Genomic DNA, 9,804 nt, shown 5'->3' with positions numbered 1-9,804 from the left:
AATATCAAGCTGCACAGGATCCTCTGCGACAATGGCGGTATAATCCAAATAACAACCGATGTTCCTCGTCTGAGTCAATCCACAGAGCTTTAGTTTGATTCCAACTCCTCCGAAGCGCATGACCTTGTTATAACAGTGAACTCCTATGAGGATATTGGCTTGACCTGTCACTGCAATCCCCACAGTAGCCGAAAAGATGACAACGTCTGTTACGCTGCCCATGAGACTTATGCCCACACCGCTGAATTTCTTCTCGTCGGGGCTTCCGCCGGCGGTAATGCGCTGCCCCAGGAAGGAATTCCGGATGTATGTCTCGTGCCCACCCTGAACTATGATGCCAGACGACTTGAAATAATTATCGATGTTCAAATTTTGAATTTGGGCTTGAATTTGAATTTGGGCAGGGCGGGTTCACCAGTTCAAATTTCGAACTTGGGCGGGGCGGGTTCACCAGTTCGAATTTGAATTTGAATTGTTAGGTTAACATGGAGCAACATGCATAACATACATGCTCAGCTCATCACATCGCAGATGTGCGTCCAGATGCATAGCATAGCATGGTATAGTTTTATGTATTGTACATGGCGGTTATCCATGGTAAGGTTTTACCGGAAAGCGTTTGTTCAGAAATATTCAGGTGTGTCAGCGTGCTTGTACTACAGTCTATGCCCAAGAATGACAGTGATGTAAGGGAGCATTTATAATACAATAGGGTTGGAAATAGGAACTGCCCTAGCAAATAAGCTAAGGTTGACGCGTCATCCTTGCCACTAGCAAATTTCAGGAAAGGAAGATATGGAAAATGTGTTCAACCAAAGTGGGCTCCTCGTTACTTTGGCATGTGCTATGATTTTTAACGGAAGATAGAAGGCTGAAACGTCATCGTTGTAGTCAGGGAATTTGAGGAATGGAAGTTAGTGAATTTAGCTGAATTATTTGTTCTTTTATTCCACAATTTTTTCAGGGAGATGCGTATATTCTATCTTGTGAATTCGAACATATGACTTTGCAAGCAAATATTTTTCTGTTAGGCTCACTCATACTCTATAATTATGTCGCACCGAAATTGCTGACCATGCCTTGATATATTCAGTAGGAGAGGAAAGCAATTGCATTGTTTATACTATGTTGCTTTGATTTCTCATTCTTCTTTAAGAAAAACAATTGTTTAATGAATATTATTAGGACAGTCGTGTATTTTGAATAGCTTTAATTTCTCATTCTTTATTCTTTAAGAAAACGATACTTAAAAGAAACTTTAATCGCACATTGGCCTCCTTTTTTAGAAGCTTTGATTTCTCATTTTTCAATCTTTGACAATCTTTAAGAAAAATACTGCCCGAAGATTATTATACCAGTCGGGTTTTTTTTAATTTTCTGATTCATATTATAATAGGAAAGATTGAGAGAAACATGCCAGCATAAAGTTGGCGAATCCTGATATTGTATGTGATAATATTGTTGAGAATGAAGTTTATAAATCTGAATATTGTGTTATTTCCAGTGATAATATTGTTCCTGCAGCATTCAGCCAGAAGTTATGCTGTTGTTGGAAAAGTGGGTGGCTGTTACAGCGCCGTTTACAGTTTTGGAGATTCTCTAGCAGATACGGGGAACTTGTTAGCGGCAGCAGTTGCTGGGGGGCGTAATTTGAGCCAACTAAATTTTGCCAATCTGCCTTACGGCGAAACATATTTTCGCAAAGCTACAGGCCGGTGCTGAGATGGGCGATTGATCGTAGATTACATCGGTCCGTAGTTCAAACCTTCTGAAAATAATTGGGTTTCTTAATGTTTATATATGTTCTTGTCTGTTCAATTTCATTTTCATTTCGTAAAATTTTGTTTTGCAGCACAAGCTTTCCGTCTGCCGTTCTTAGAACCGTATCTGAGGGTAAGAAATACTTCAAAAGTCGCCGCCACTGGTGTTAACTTCGCAGTGGCTGGAGCCACAGCCTTGAAGGCTGATTTCTTCAAAGTGAGGAATATAGGGCCGCTTTTGACGCCGTATTCACTGGATATTCAGATTAATTGGTTTCTAACGCAAAGAATCAAGATATGTGAAAACTACCAAGGAGGTACTGCCACTTCTTTTTCTGCGTTTCTTATTTCTTGTCACCAAACAATTTGTTTCAGTGAAACCAAATAGCTTGTTTCACTTGCATTTGCTTAGATGTTTTACTTTATCACTAATCATTAATTTCTTAGTGCTACCCATTGTTAATTTCATTAACATCATTGCATCGGCATTGATAATTTCATTAACATTAAATCATTTCATCTGTAGGTCCGCAACTAACCTACCATGCATAAAGCTGTAGGTCCGCAACCTAACCTGCTATGCCTAAAGCTATAATTCTTATTGTATATGCCATTTAAAAAAAAATGCTTTAATTTTGATTATAATAAGATTTTCTAATATTGATATTAAGTAAAAGGTTTTAATTTTCCTTTTATATAAAATATTTATAAAAGAAAATACATATTTGTTTATCTATTGTTTCTATCATTGAATATTTTATTTTGTAATTAAGTATAATATTGTTTAAGTGAATATATATATATATATATATATATATATATATATATATATATTTAAGTTTTTAAATTAAGAGAAGTAGAATCTGCATTTTATAGTAAATATAAGTATTATATTTCATATGAGGTAGATATGTGTATCTTTTATTCCCTAATACTAATAAATTTTATTTAAAATATATATTAAATATTTAAGTGGTGATGGTAGTGGCATAAAGTCTTATGAATTGGAGATCTTGAGTTTGAATCTTGTGTTATCTTTCTCGTAGCAAAGTAAATAATAAACCTATAAAACAAAATCCTAAAATCCTACTAAACTTACTATATATATATATATATAGATATAGATATTATAAAAAATATGTAATTATTTCCTATGGATTATAAAATAAAAATATAACTTAAAAAAAAAACTATTATTTATATGAAGGTTAATATATAACCTTTGTCTTTAAATATATTAATTGATAACCAGCAGTTTAATATTTTTCTTATTATTTCAATTTCTTATTGGTATAGATTATTATTTTATAGATTCATTTTTTTTTAATACGCATCTATAACATATTAATATGAATTCATTATTAGTAGGAATGTATTGTTATCAGAGTTCATTTATAATTTATTATAATTGTGAATTTGTTATATATTTAAATATATCATAATTTCATGGTATTTATTATCAATATAGATTTATCTTGGAAACTTTTTTAAAGTGTAAAATATAATATGTTTTTTTTCTCCGTAAATACTAATTCCATTAAAAAAGAAAAAAAGATATATACAATGAGGTCAAGACCTCAGAGGAGGCCGAGGCCATTCCTCAACCAGAAACTCAGAGATATTACAGTTCAGGCTTTCTGCCAAATTCACAGTACAGACTTCAAAATTTTGTATTTGGGCCTTGACACACTGAAAGATTTTACCAGGACTAATTCCGTCATCCCCCCATTGACCAAAAAAGCACAAAAGTAACCAGCATAGCCATAGTTATAACAAAAAATAGAACCCATATTGGCAGTTGCCACGTCCTGTAACAAGATCATGAACCAGACAGAGACACATAAACTCAGAAACAACGACACGAAATCAAAATTGCACAGCACATAGGCAAGAAGGCCACCCGACAGTGAAGAGACAGGTTTAGTCTGCATGCTGCGGCGAGTCCGGCGTGTCCCTCTCCACCTGGCTGGAAGAGGCTACCCAGGTGACGAAGCCCCTTTCATCATGTCCTTCTGCTCCGCCTTCAGGAGTGGTCACCAGATTAAGAATGCAACCTGCACGCTGAGACGGCCCACAGGCCAAAATTTCGCTCTGAGTCGGATCGACGGGCTGCTGAGGCACTTCAGAAACAGGGGTGTCGTCCTACATATTGTCCGCATGGAATACCATCCCTGCAGAACACTGTCTTCCTGAGAGTGGGAGGAAGTGGTTGGAGCCAAGCTGACATGATTATTCTCCTCCTCCGCGAGAATAATGGTGATGCTTGCTGTCAATACGGGCCTGTTGAGCCTGCTGTGATAAGTAAACCTGGAGGTCCGGAAGGAATTATGCGGGAGAGACCCAGCTTGACCCAGGGGCGGACAAGAAGGGGAGGTTGAGGCTATGGGGACAACATTCTGTGGAGCAGGACGAGAGGGGCGGCCTCTGTTCCCGGTGTGGCTACCTCTGCGCGGGATACCTCGGCATCGAGGCATACTCAGGAGTGCTGATGGACTGAGAGAGGGATTGAGGCAAAGCAAGCCGATTACAATTTGAGCGCAGAAGATTCCAGAGAGATTCCAAACCCAAGCGAGCAACCAAATTCGAAGGACCAAGTAGGAGTGCGGGAGAGGTTCTGCTCCACGATAAATAGAACCAGTAACTAAGACATGAGCAATGAACGGATCCATACAAATAAACCGACCTGTTTGCACATAAACCAGGCGCGCATTAATGCCTGACTGCAAGACCATCATTCCAGACTGTTCTGAATTAATTTCACCTGCCCTTAAACCAATTTTCCAGCCCGAGGCGCATGTCGTGAGGACCGTCCGCCAGCCATCTGCCAGGCCAGCTGCCTGCATTGTGCGGCTTTCCATTAATGACGTTGAATGCCACCCGCATCCAAGTGTAAAATATAATATGTTATTTTTCATTATTTAAATTTTATTTTTAAATACTAAATACAATATATAAAACTAAATAAAAAATTTACTATAAAAATTTCTAATTACTTTACAACCTAATCTAACCGATATTTTTTTTTTTTATTTAAAACATATTTGTTTAGTTTTTACTTCTATTTTAAGAGGCATGACGGAGAGAATTACGCGAACCTCATACTGTGAGCCAAATAAAACTCAGAATGTATTATACATTTAAATCTATGAGAACTCATGTATAATTTATAATAATGTTGACTTTATTATACATTTGAAAATATGCCATTACTGGTAAATTATGTGCAATTAAATTTTATTTTATATTTTTTTCGTCTGAGATTGCTTTTTTTGTTTGGAAAGTCATGGAGATTTTGTTTATATTTTGAGAAAAAAGATTTTTATATATCCAAATTATAATTGTTAAACAACAAAATTTTAAGTGGTCCACAAGTTTTTGATGGGGATGAATCAATTTCCACCATAAAAAAATGATTCAAACAGTGCCTCTACTGTTACCTCTGTATCGAGAGTTCATATGAGTTTATACTTTATGAATTCAACCTTTTCGAACTCATCAACTTGAGTTATGATTGGAGTACTGTTACCTCTGTATCGAGAGTTCATATGAGTTTATACTTTATGAATTCAACCTTTTCGAACTCATCAACTTGAGTTATGATTGGAGCATAGTTGTTTGCTCTGCTCCTCAATGAATTATATAATGCAGACTGTGACAAGCATTTTGCGAATGGTTGTTTCTGATGGGGGAGATCGGCGGAAACGATTGCAACTATTCAATTCTTTCAGGGTCGGCCAATGAAAGAAATGCATACCTTCATCCGTTTAGTAGTGGAAAAGATCGCGAAAGCGCTCAAGGTGACTTTCAGCCTTGTTAAATCTCATTTGATTCATTAAATCCAAGGATATGTCTATACATACCAGCTGCTGGCTGTGATGGGTATTTGGTTGCAGACACTGATTAGGGTTAGCGTGAGTTTGAGTCTTAATCATTTTTATTTGATTCATTAAATCCAAAGTCTGTACATGTCAGCTCTTTATTGTGTTGTGAGTTTGTTGCAGACACTCATTACAGTGGGCGGCGCAAGGAAGATTTTAGTTCAGAATAACTTACCCATTGGCTGTTCACCGTCATATTTACCACTATATGCTTCAGCTTCATCACGAAATGGAGAACCGCTGGACAAACAGGGGTGTCTGCAAAGGTTCAACAATTTCGCCAGTAAGGGCAATCATCTTCTCAGAGCGCGAGTTACACAATTGCAATTTCAACATCCACAAGTTAAATTTGTGTTTGCAGACTATTACGGAGCGGCCCTCAATGTTTTAAAGTCTCCACAGTCCTTCGGTAAGAAAATTAAACAAAGGGAGAAAAATTAAATTGCAGGATTTATAGCTCTCAACAGTAATGAATTTTGACATATTCCCAATTTTGATCAAAACTCGAATTAATTCATTTCACTTCGTGCCATTTCCACTCATTTCGTTCAATGGAATGGAATGCAACGCGGGTGAGTCCGTGGATACAGGGCTGCAGAAAAATGTTCTACGGACATGTTGTGGAGCTGATGGTCGATATAATTTCAATCTGAGTATGTGGTGCGGTGTAGGACGAGCAGTTGCATGTGCAAATCCTCAACAATATTTCAATTGGGATGGTGTTCATTTGACGGATGCTGCTTACGGAAAGATAGCCAAATTGTTCCTGGACGGGAGCTGCATAACTCCCCCTCGAGCTCTAGCTCTGAACGCCACCCTCAACCAAGGAATTAACTGTAAACTCAATGTAAAGATTTTCCTTTATACCAATGAAATAACATATCCCCTGGATTTCGTCACAGTTTTACTGGGTTTGTTGCATAAGTTTTTGAAGGGACGGAACATGCACAAAGTACATGATTACATGGTTGTGAGTGCTTAGGAGTTTCTCATGCTTCCAAGGTAATATTAATTGGTTTAGATTACACTTTTGAAAAGATTTAAGAGTTGGAATGTCGATATATATATATAGATATATATTTGTGAATACAGTTCAGTCTGACTACGTGGATAAAACGCACTCTTGTATAAACACTTATTTGGTTTATTTATTTATTTTTGTACCTAACTAAAATTATCGAAACAGAGTTCAGTTCCAAATCACCATTATAGTGTATGCCATAAAAGTTATTTGTCCGCTTAGAACATGAAGCTAACGGGCAGGCCACACGCACGTGAAGAAGCGTGATAAACTTCCAAATATGCCAACAGACAGTAGTGGAAGTATGTTAGGATTCCTGATTACTAAAATGTACATGGCTGCTTATAGGACTCTAAACCGCAGAGGATTCTACAGGATTTGCGGTTAGTAAAATTCTGTCAAAATGGAAATATCAAAGGTTGAGAGTGAGATGGCAGCATATTAGTTAGGTTAGTTGGTGCTTTATTTTGAAATAAGGCTTTCAAAATGGAAATATCAAAAGTTTCAAGGCTGAGAGTGAGATGGAAGCATATTAGTTAGGTTAGTTGGTGCTTTATTTTGGAATAAGGTTTTTATAATGATGATTTCAAAAATAAAAAATTATGATATAATCTAGTGAATGAAATCATCTTGTCTTTGAATATTGCAAATGGTACATAACTGTATTTTGATTGCTATTATAAATGGCAGATATTGGATTTCTGAATACTATTTCTCTTGTATCAAAATCATCGGTTATTTCCTTGAGATTGCCCCTTGGTCTCCTAGGTCTCCTAGGTCTGATCGGTGTTTTGTCCAATTTCAAGAGTTGGAGTCTTATTATCCCTTTGGCTTCTTTGATGGGGCTTGCAACATGATATTTTGCACCGCAAGTTTCAAAAATCTACAAATGTAGAGGGCTTGACCACAAAGATCCATTTGCAACCTTAAAACATGGCCAAAGTCCAGTAATTTCACTTGCAATACTTAAAATGGATTAAGTGTGGTAGATTATGTAATTTGCTCGCATGGTTTGTGTGAGAAAATGGAGGAATTTTTTATTGGAGATCAGCTTTGGGACTTAAAATCAGATCACAAGCCAATTTATTTAAGTTTTTCTTGGACTAGAAAGAAACAATTAGAGTAAAAAATTCAGCATGTCCAACAAAATGTCCTAAAGGGAAGAATGCTTTTGACGCTAAAAAATTCTAATACCTTCAAAACAATGCTAGAGAGGCTCTTTGAGAAGGAGAAAATCACAATTCATGGCCTTCATAGTCATGAATTAACACATTTAATTCAATGCGCATTTGCAGAGTGAAAAAGAGCAAAAATTAAGAAGTTTGAAACAAACTACTTTCTGGTTAATCCTTGGTTTGACGAAGAATGCAAAAGAGGCAAGGAAATTGTGGAAGGATTGAAACAAGGATAACATAAAGCTCAAATCTCACAAGTAGTTATTAAGCAAGAAAAATGTTGATTCATGGTTTCAAGGATGGAAGAACTAATCTTCCATGAGAAAAATAATCCCAAATTATTTTGGAGGGAGCTCCAACCGAGAAAGATACAAACTCGAAATAGTATTACAGTTTCTGAATGGTTTGACTATGCAATAAAACTCTATGAGAAGGATCCCAAGGTTGACCCTCCTCCCTTGGTCAGCATTGATACAGAACTCTTCACAGTGCAAGAGGTAGAGATGGGTATCAAGAAGTTGGGTGTTGGAAAAGCTAAAGACGTAGCTAAGCTCCAAGAAAAATATCTAAACTGGGGCTCAAAGATTCTTCCACCTCACAATACAAAAAAATTTCAACATCATACAATAAGGACTCCCCACAGACTGGACAACTAGTTTGGCAATACCTGTTTTCAAGAGCGGTGATGTCAATAATCCGTCCAATTATAGGACCATGATGATAAACCCTTTGTTTGCAAAGCTATTTGGAAGCATGCTAGAAAATAAATTAGCAAGTCGGTAGAAGAAAGAGATAAGCGTGCTAAAGGGAAATCAAGTTTTAGACCTAAACATTCCACAATTGATCGTTGTATAACTTTAAGGAACATCATTGAAAAAGTTTGGGAGAAAAAGGAAGAAGTATTTTGATGCTTTATTGATTTCAGAAAAGCGTTTGACATGGCTCTTAGGGATAAGCTCTCGCATAGAATGGAGGAACTTGGAGTTGGTAAACATTTGATAATAGTTGTGCATAGGTTGTATGAAGAGGTGAAAGTCAAAATTAGAGCTCCAACATGCATTTCTGAAAGTTTTAGAAGTGATATCAGCATCAAGAAAGGTTTCCTACTATCTCCTACACTTTTTCGTTCATATATCGACAAGCTTGAGGAATGGTTGAATCTGCAATGGGGTGTTGGTATCTATTTGGAACAGTTTTTTATAAGGCTTATTTTTTATGCAGATGACCTTATTCTGATTGGTAAATCGGCTATTGGTTTGCAAGAGCACTTAATGTCCCTTGATCCTTTTTGTAGAAGTGTGGGGATGCAAGTCAATATTAGAAAAATGAAAGTAGTGATTTTCTCTATAAAAAAAAACATAACTAACATAAGTTATACTTTGAAGGAAACAATCTAGAAGAAGTTGTGGATTACAAATACATCGGAATTGACTTCAATGAAAATCTATGGGATGGTTGTAGAAAGGAAAGAACTTTCGGGTGTTGGAAAGCATTTTATGCTTTTCAAAACGGGTGTAGAGAGGCAAAGTTATGGGACTCGGAAATCACTCAAACCTTTTTTGGGCTTCTAGTGATTCCAGTGATTCTCTATGGTTGTGAACTATGGGCCAGAAGTACATCCGACATTTGGTGGAAACAAATTGAGAAAACTTAGAAGCATTTGATTACAAACAAATTCAATAATAAAGTTTAGTTCTTATGTTATCTTGTTAAGTGAAACAGGGGCTCATCCTATTGAAGAAATTGCTATGGTGCGAGTCATAAGGTATTTAAAAAAAATTGATCAAATGGAAAAGGTTAGATGGCCTAAGGTTGTGTTTAATGACATATTGTGCAATAAAAAAGTGACTTTGATGCAGAAAAATAACAAATGGTTTAGTAAATGGGATATTTTCTTGAACACGTGTCTCATAAACAACAAAAAGATAAATGCTTTTGCTATGGATAAGTTCGATAATCATACTTGGGAT

At 36.4% G+C, this 9,804-nt stretch overlaps 1 pseudogene; it reads left to right on the top strand.

The window, feature by feature from the left end:
• Positions 1–581: 581 nt before the first annotated feature.
• On the top strand, positions 582–6,620 carry LOC149144933 (GDSL esterase/lipase At5g45910-like; annotated as a pseudogene).
• The last annotated feature ends 3,184 nt before the right edge of the window (positions 6,621–9,804 follow it).

The sequence above is a fragment of the Pinus tabuliformis genome, chromosome X (assembly GCF_031772625.1).
Source record: "Pinus tabuliformis cultivar Carrire ecotype Pingquan chromosome X, CPIR1, whole genome shotgun sequence".
In the NCBI taxonomy this organism is placed as follows: Eukaryota; Viridiplantae; Streptophyta; class Pinopsida; order Pinales; family Pinaceae; genus Pinus; species Pinus tabuliformis.
Note: the sequence above shows the minus strand (reverse complement) of the source record. Positions and strands in the feature narration are given on the sequence as shown.